This window comes from Drosophila elegans, unplaced genomic scaffold (assembly GCF_018152505.1).
Source record: "Drosophila elegans isolate 14027-0461.03 unplaced genomic scaffold, ASM1815250v1 contig_524, whole genome shotgun sequence".
Classification (NCBI taxonomy): Eukaryota; Metazoa; Arthropoda; class Insecta; order Diptera; family Drosophilidae; genus Drosophila; species Drosophila elegans.
The window spans coordinates 160461-168457 of NW_024545907.1; the positions used below are offsets into that span (position 1 = coordinate 160461).

Below are 7997 nucleotides of genomic sequence, written 5' to 3' on the forward strand. Positions count from 1 at the left end.
ACAACTTCATCATGCTCTTTTTCGTTGCTTCCAAAAATAATAATGTCGTCGATATAATTCATCACATTGTTGCACGATGCAAGGAGTTCTTCAAGTCGTCGCTGAAATATTTCAGGAGCCGCATTTATGCCAAACATCAGCCGTTTATATCTGAATAAACCTTGGGGTGTAATGAAAGTTGTAATCTGTCGACTTGATTCCTCTAGCTCCAATTGATGGTACGCGTCTTTGAGATCCAAACGTGAAAATAATTTAGCGTTTCTCAACTTAGTCATAAAAGACTCAAACGTAGGCAAAGGGTAATTTTCTCTAAGAATCGCTCGGTTGGCCTGCCTCATATCCAAACACAGTCGAATGTCCCCGTTTTCTTTAAAAGCAACAACTATCGGTGAGATCCACGGACTGGGACCATTTACTGGTTCAATTATATCCAGCTTGTGCGCTTCCTCCAACTTTGCATTGACCTTACCTTCCAACGCGACTGGAATACGTCTCATGGGCTGTTTCACCGGGTCAACATAAGGATCTATTGACAGTTTCACGCTTACATTTTTCCACTTAGGGAACGGTGTTACTAATTCAATGTGATTTACTGGTAAGCCCATCCGCAGAACATTCAATTTAGTTGCTGTTTCCCGTCCAAGTAGCGATTGTCGTCCTTTCTCAATTACAAAAAAGGATGCAATCAACTCCGAGCTTGACTTGACCGCTATTGGTGCCTCAAAAACACAAATGACATTTAAAATTGTGTCCGAAGCGTATCCTTTAAATTGGTTGTGTGCATCTGTACGCACATTGAAAACAGTCGCCTTTTTCGCCTGGAGATTTAACCAATCGTGCTGAGAAATAATATTTAAACGGGATCCGGAATCGATTATCATGGCAACGTCTTCACCACCAATTCTACATTTAATCCATTCTTCATATTCCTCGTCACTGTTTATTTTAAAACAGTTTTCTCGATTAATTTCCTTTCCCTCTTGGTTGCCGTCTTTAACCCACCGTACGTTTCTTCTTTTGAAACTTTCCACGTTCTTTCCTTCATACGACGGTGGGTATGGACGTTTTAAAACAGTTCGGCATTTCCGGGCAAAATGGCCCAGTCGGGAACATCGATTACATTTAGTCTGTCGCGCTGGGCATGTAGGACTATCCTCCTTATGACCTGACCGCCCACATCTTCCACAATCATTTTGACTGGTTGGCCGCGATTTCCAATTGGAAATTTTATTAATTGTGTCTGAAAACGGCTTCGATAGCATCGACTGTGATTGCTTATTAATTTCTTCGTCGACCTGGCATGCTTCAATGATTTCGCATAAGGTATGTTCCTTCTCAAGAAGTTTCTTTTTTAGTTCCGGACTAGCCCACGTATCAATAATTTTGTCCTTCAAACATATTTCTTCCACCTCAGTTTTCGTAGAACCAAAACTACATTTTTGGATCTGCTGGCGAAGTCGTAAAATGAATTTCCCAAAAGCTTCGCCGTCTTCAGGAGATATTTTCCTGAAAAGGTGTCTCTCGAATGTCGAATTTTGTTTAGGTGAAAAGTATGTTGTTAGTTTTTCGACCAATATCATCCTCCTCGTTGAACTCGACTATAGCACCCGGAAGTGCATATGCAACCGTCTGTAATTGCGTGCCACCCAAGTGTAGCAGCTTTGTCCTCCTCTTGGTAACCGATGGAACGTCTTCAACCTCCAGATATATTTTGAAGGCTCGAAGCCAGTTCTCCCATTCCCTTCGGAGCACGGACTTTTCCAGATTTTCGCAAAGAAAAGGTTTTATGATGCTCTCAGCCATTACGAATTAATTCTGCACCTGAAACAAATTTGTATATATATATATTTTTTTTTTTTTTAATTTTAACAATGCTTCTGTCGAGCAATTTTCCTTCCAAACTTGGTCAACCTCTTGACTCATGCTACAATTTAGCTTTTTTTTTTTAGTTTTATTCGGCATTCTGCCCCTGACCACTGTCAGATAATGCCTCATTTATTATTTAAATTTCAAATTTTCATCGGCACTCTGCCTCTGACCACTGTCAGATAATGTTTCAGTTATTATTTAAATTTCAATTTTTTTCAAATTTTCATCGGCACTCTGCCTCTGACCACTGTCAGATAATGTTTCAGTTATTATTTAATTTTCAATTTTTTTTTTTCGGTACTTTGCCTCTGACCTTTGTCAGAACTTGTTCTACATTTTTTTTTTTTTTTTTTTTTAAAAGCTCTTTGCTTTTATCTGATCACAACTTCTCATACTCTTAAATGCAATTACTCTTAAAGTTTCCTCTCTTATTATAATTTTTTTTCTGGACATACCGTTTACTCGCACTCGAACGCATGACAACGACGAACGAGATGAATGAAAGAGAGATAGAAAAAAAAACTAACGGGTTCCTGCGAGATAAATTTGTTCACTTTTAACAAATACGCCTTTTTGTATTGCTTAGTTTTATGGTTAATAGTTTACTCTAACGATTTTAGCTTCGTTTTCCATAGATTTCACCTCGTCGCCAATGTAACAACTCAATAAATCACTTTAGATTGTCTTTTATAAATGTTCTTTATTTTCACTCTCCTTCCGCGGCGAGTGCCAAAATCAAACTAAACGAATTGTGTTGAGAACAGTGATCCAAGGTCTAGGAAGAGAGAGAGAGCCTCGCTCTCCTACAACCGTCATCGCTGGCTTAGCTCCTTGGTGCCGGTTCCCACATTTTCTAAAACTTCTGTCAAACTTGTGTCTTCGTACCTACAAAATCGTCGTCAATCTGTTGTACTGTCTAACGTTTCGTCCTCATATGAAAATGTTAATCGTGGTGTACCCCAAGGGTCTGTGCTTGGTCCCTTATTGTTTACCTTATATGTTAATGACCTTCCCAATGCGTTATCTGAATGTAATGTACACTTGTATGCTGATGATGTCCAAATGTATGTGAGTCGTCCTTTAAACAGAATAAATGAATGTATAGATGTTTGTAACAGAGAACTTGAACGTGTAAATGAGTGGGCCGGCAACAATGGACTTGGGATCAACCCATCAAAATCAAAATGTCTTGTCATAAGTAAAATAAAGATCATTTTTAACAATTTGCAGCCACTGAGTATGAATAGCACGCTACTTGAGTACGTTAATACAGCTGTAAACTTAGGTTTTATATTCAACAGAACTCTTACCTGGAATGATCATATTAAAAAGTCTGTAGGGAAAACATATGGCATAATAAGGACATTATCCGTAACTAAATATTGCCCATATACGTTTACTAATAGCTAAAACCTGCATTGTTCCAGCGCTATTTTATGGAGTAGAAGTTTTTTCAAACTGTGACACTACCAGTAAGAACAAAATTAAAGTTCTATTTAATTGCATAGCCAGGTATATATTCAACCAACCACATACAGATCGATATCTCGCTAAATGAATGGATAAAGATGCGGAACTTAATTTTTCTGCAAAAAATTATTTTCCAAAAAGAACCTTCGTATCTTTTCGAAAAACTTCAATTTATATCCTCAGAAGAGCAAACAATCTTACTTGCATAAGACCTAGATCATTGACATCCGAAAGACAATTTTTAATTAATGCTATTCGATCATGGAATCAGCTCCCAAACCATCTTAAAAATATTAGCAGTGCCACGCAGTTCAAGATAAAATTATTCACACACCTTAAAAACACTATTACGTAAATTAAAGTAAAAATAGAAGGCGACTTAGGTTAGTTTTTATGAAAATTAGTTTTAAGTATAATGTAACAATTAAATATTTGCAAACTCGTAGTGACTAGCGCATTAACTTATAAGTTCCAAACTTGTAGCGTTAGGATGAAATTTTATAATAAATACAAATACATTTTTCCGTTTTTGGTTTGTAAGCGCGTATCAAAGCGATGTTTTAAGGTCGTGAAACCAATTTTACTGTGTTAAGTAGCTGGAGCTGAAAAACTTTGGTTCTACTACGTTTTGGAAGGCCCACTAGTTTATCGGGAAAACGGATAAAAAAAGCAAGATTTCACAAGTTCACAATTTCCAAACGACTAACGCTACTTAGCATTTTATGCCTATTTGAATGAGCACAAATCTATGAAAGTCCAATTCGATTGTGAAAAATTATCATTGGAATTAAAAGTGATATCATATTATTATTTAACCGTTTACCATCTACCGGATACGACGGTGCGTATAAACTTGCAGTCCCAAATTTTCCCAAAAAATTCGACCGACGATAACTGTCGTTTGATATTATTATTATTATTAATTATTAATAATTTTATAATTAAAAATGGCTATAAGCAATCCAAGTGTAAATAAATTCTAATAGCCAAATACGATTGGCGCATTTAGCATATGGTTCTCCGACATAGCTGAAATGGGTTTGTATACTTATGAGTTTTCGCGAGTCGAAACTAAATGAATTAAAAAGAGTTAATGTAAGTGAGTTTACGGAACTCCATAATGCTATCGAGGCATTTTCCAATTGGTCGAAAAAGACGGGAAGCTGATGGTGTTGTTTGAGGGAGTTTGCTAAGGAAGCCACCTCAGTTTCTAAGAAAGAGCAAAGACCCCCGTAAATGTGAAGGACTTTTCCTGTTGTAGTGTTGGAGTGGTGGCATATACGTTAAATATCAATATATTCCGATAGTTTTCTAAAAACTTCGGGGCAAATTATTACATATCGCTATTATACATCGCAATTATTTTAGATGAGGCATTTACCCTTATGGGAGTACCTGTGTAAATAAATGCGCATAAGTCTAAATGAGTTTTAATGCGCTCATGGAATCAGGCAATTTAACAATTTTTTGATGCCTTTGCCTTTGAATTTAATTTAATAACAACCCAGTCCCACAGAGCCAATCCAAGCGAAACGGTCGGGGTGTTTGATGGATGGTGGACCGGTGTTTCTACAGAGCCACCATCCATTCATCAAAAGTCACAGGGGCGAATGCGGCAAAAATTTAGAGTTGCACCAAAAAAACATCAGCTAAATATCGGCTAGAAACGTGAGGTTAGGAAAGTGAATTCCACCGTCAAGGAATAAAAGTGAAATTTTTGGCGTAGCAAAACCCTATGCCCTCTTTCCACACAGTCCATCTGTTGCAAACGTTTGGAAATTTCAACATATGTGAAACTCCGATTTCCACAGGATATATCCACCATCCGATTCTAGCTGATCTGAACAGCTGTGGCTCGTCAAAACGTAAACAAAAACAACAGGTTAACCATCTTTGTTTATGTTTTCATGAGCCACGGCTGTTCAGATCAGCTGAAATCGGAAGGTGGATGTGGTCTGTGGAAACCGGAATTTTTATATTTTCAAATTCCCAACGGTTTGTCAGGGATGGACTGCGTGGAAAGAGGGCTGCACCGCTGAAACATCGGCTAAATATCACATAAATTAGTCCGTCAAAGTTCGTCAAATTATAGCAGCGGACTAACTGGGAAATTTTCGGAACGGCAAAACCCTATGGACCATCCCTTCAACGGATGGTGGAAAGTGGAAAGATCTCTGTGGAAATACGCTATTATGGACCATCTTTAAAAAATTTATTGTATGATGAATCGTGTGGGTCTAGGACATAAACACATGCCAATAAGAGCTTCGGTGACCAATGCACTCTTTCCACATAGTCCATCTATTGGAAACGTTGGTAGTTTTTGACATATGTGAAATTTCGATTTCTTACAACAGCTGATCTGAACAGTTGCGGCTCTAAAAAACATAAACAAAGTCAAACCGTCAACCATCTTTGTTTATGTATTGATGGGCCACGTCTGCACAGCAGTGCTGCCAGATTTTGAGAGATAAAATAAGCTAGATTGAAGAAAAAAATAAGCTAGAATAAGCTAAAAATTAAAAAAATTAAGCTAAAAATAAGCTAACCATGGAAAACATTAAAATAGTTGATTTTTTACTTTTATTGATATTATATTTATATAGCTATTAGAGTAAAGAAATAATTTCATCGACTTCATCATTCGATTCCATATATTTAGCGGATGAGCTGACTAAAGCGAGGTATTTCGTTGGAAGTATGTAGTCATGGCAACATTTGCCATGACGTCGCAGTCCATATCTATAACATAAAAAAAAAATACTTAGTATATTTTAAATAATTTAAAATTTCAAAAACAAACCTTATTCTTAAAATTGCGTTCAAGCTTTTTAAATTCATTTTGTTGCGCAACTTTGTTTTGACTATGTTCATTTGGCTGAATACCCTCTCAACCGCAGCATTCGACCATGGCAGTGAAAGAATGTGCAAAGCAAATACGCCAGTTGCCCGAAAACTTTGTTTTGGCCAGCATCCTTATACATCAAAACTTCTGACCAAAACTCTATAGTTATTTCCTTTTTTTCCCAATTAATAAGGTGGATTTTTCCAAATTAAGATACTATTTCATAAATATTTTCATATTTGAAATGTTCCAACAACGAAATAATTTTATCTGGCGTTATATTTGCTTGTAGCATATTGCCAACGGCGAAAATATCCATTTGTTTTAGTACTTCAATGTCCAAATTATCGATAAAAATTACCAAAAATTATAATACAATCGAAAAAAAAAAAAATTTTTGTTATAAATTTATTTAAGCCGAAATAAGCTAAATGAAATTTGAAATAAGCCAGATTTTAAGCTATATGTATTTCAAGTATTTTTCAAGCTATTTCATTTTAAAATATGCTAAATCTAGCTTGAAATAAGCTAAAATGGCAACAATGCTGCACAGATCCGCTGTTATCGGAAGGTGGATGTTGCATGTGCTCTGTGGAAATTGGAGTCTCACACCAATCCAAATCCGGGTTTTCAGGGAGTGCGTGAGAAGAGAGTTGCCTTTAGCGGCGATCAGGGAACAATAAAATTAGGAACGCGGTGTTTTTTTAATTTTTTCATTATTTATGAACGTAATTTAAAATTTGTGAATGCGAAAATATTAACGATATAAATGTAATTTGAGAATATTAAAACACTGCAAGTATCTAAAATATGTAATGGAAAACTCCATAATTTCGCCAATTAACAGAGGTTTTGCCAATAAGCACGTTAAGCGTTAAAAAGTTTAATCAAGAGGAATCCGACAGTTTGTGAGAAAATCCCCTAACAGTGAATGAACGTCTCATTTTTCCCATACAAGTTGTGGCGATATGCATGGTACATAGGCAGATTGAAGATCATCTAAAAAACGTGAAAATCCGAAGGTAATGATACCGTCAGCTTTCGAGAAACCACTGGGTACCAACCACAAATCACAATGTGAAATGCCATCCAGGGCATTAACATTTTCCACGTTAACTTTTATTTTAAATAATAGAGGTTGTGCCAACATACACGCATTCTCGTTGATGAGGGCAATTAAAAAAAAATATATATATTTATTACAGGCAGTTCACACCCTTCAGTTTCTCGAAAATCAAGTGTGTTCACGCGGTCACACCGGCCTGTGAACGAGAATCGGAAAGGTTTTGAATTGCGTATAAAAAATTGTACATTTAATTTTCAAAAATTGTAATTTTTGAATAAGAATGCGTGCAAGTTATATGTCCCATTACTTAGGGTTCCTTGCCCAATTTATATACAAGTTTGAGCCAAGAGCTCTCCAAGTAACTCTGACTGACTCCGGAATTAAACCGTCAGCTATTTCTTTAAACAACGCCTCCAATCGATTCCCATCCAGATCAGTTTCACACTCTCCGCTTCAAACGGATTCTCTAAACATCTAAGCCGATATTGTAGACACCAGAGCCCCAAAAAGGGAGCACCAAGTCCGCTAACGTAAACATCAATTTCCGGCGGAAGTTTAATTCTGCAGAATTACAATTTTGAATTTAATTGACGAATTCCATCATCCTATTTTCCGACACTTTTGGATGATTTTCTTAATCAGATTTTTGTGGTAAATCTCTTAAGCCGAGGCAGTCCGATTTTGCAACCGAGAAACGAAAGAACACAATGGCAAGTAGTCACCAGTGAATAAGTTCGACATATGAAA

The 7997-nt window shown here is 36.6% G+C and overlaps 1 long non-coding RNA gene across 1 annotated transcript; it reads right to left on the bottom strand.

Moving 5' to 3' along the window:
* Positions 1-7051: 7051 nt before the first annotated feature.
* LOC108143638 lies at positions 7052-7564 on the bottom strand. Its single transcript, XR_001774339.2, has 2 exons — positions 7249-7564; positions 7052-7183 (listed from the first exon to the last, which is right to left on the bottom strand). It is a non-coding gene; the product is annotated as an uncharacterized LOC108143638 (long non-coding RNA).
* Between the last annotated feature and the right edge of the window lie 433 nt (positions 7565-7997).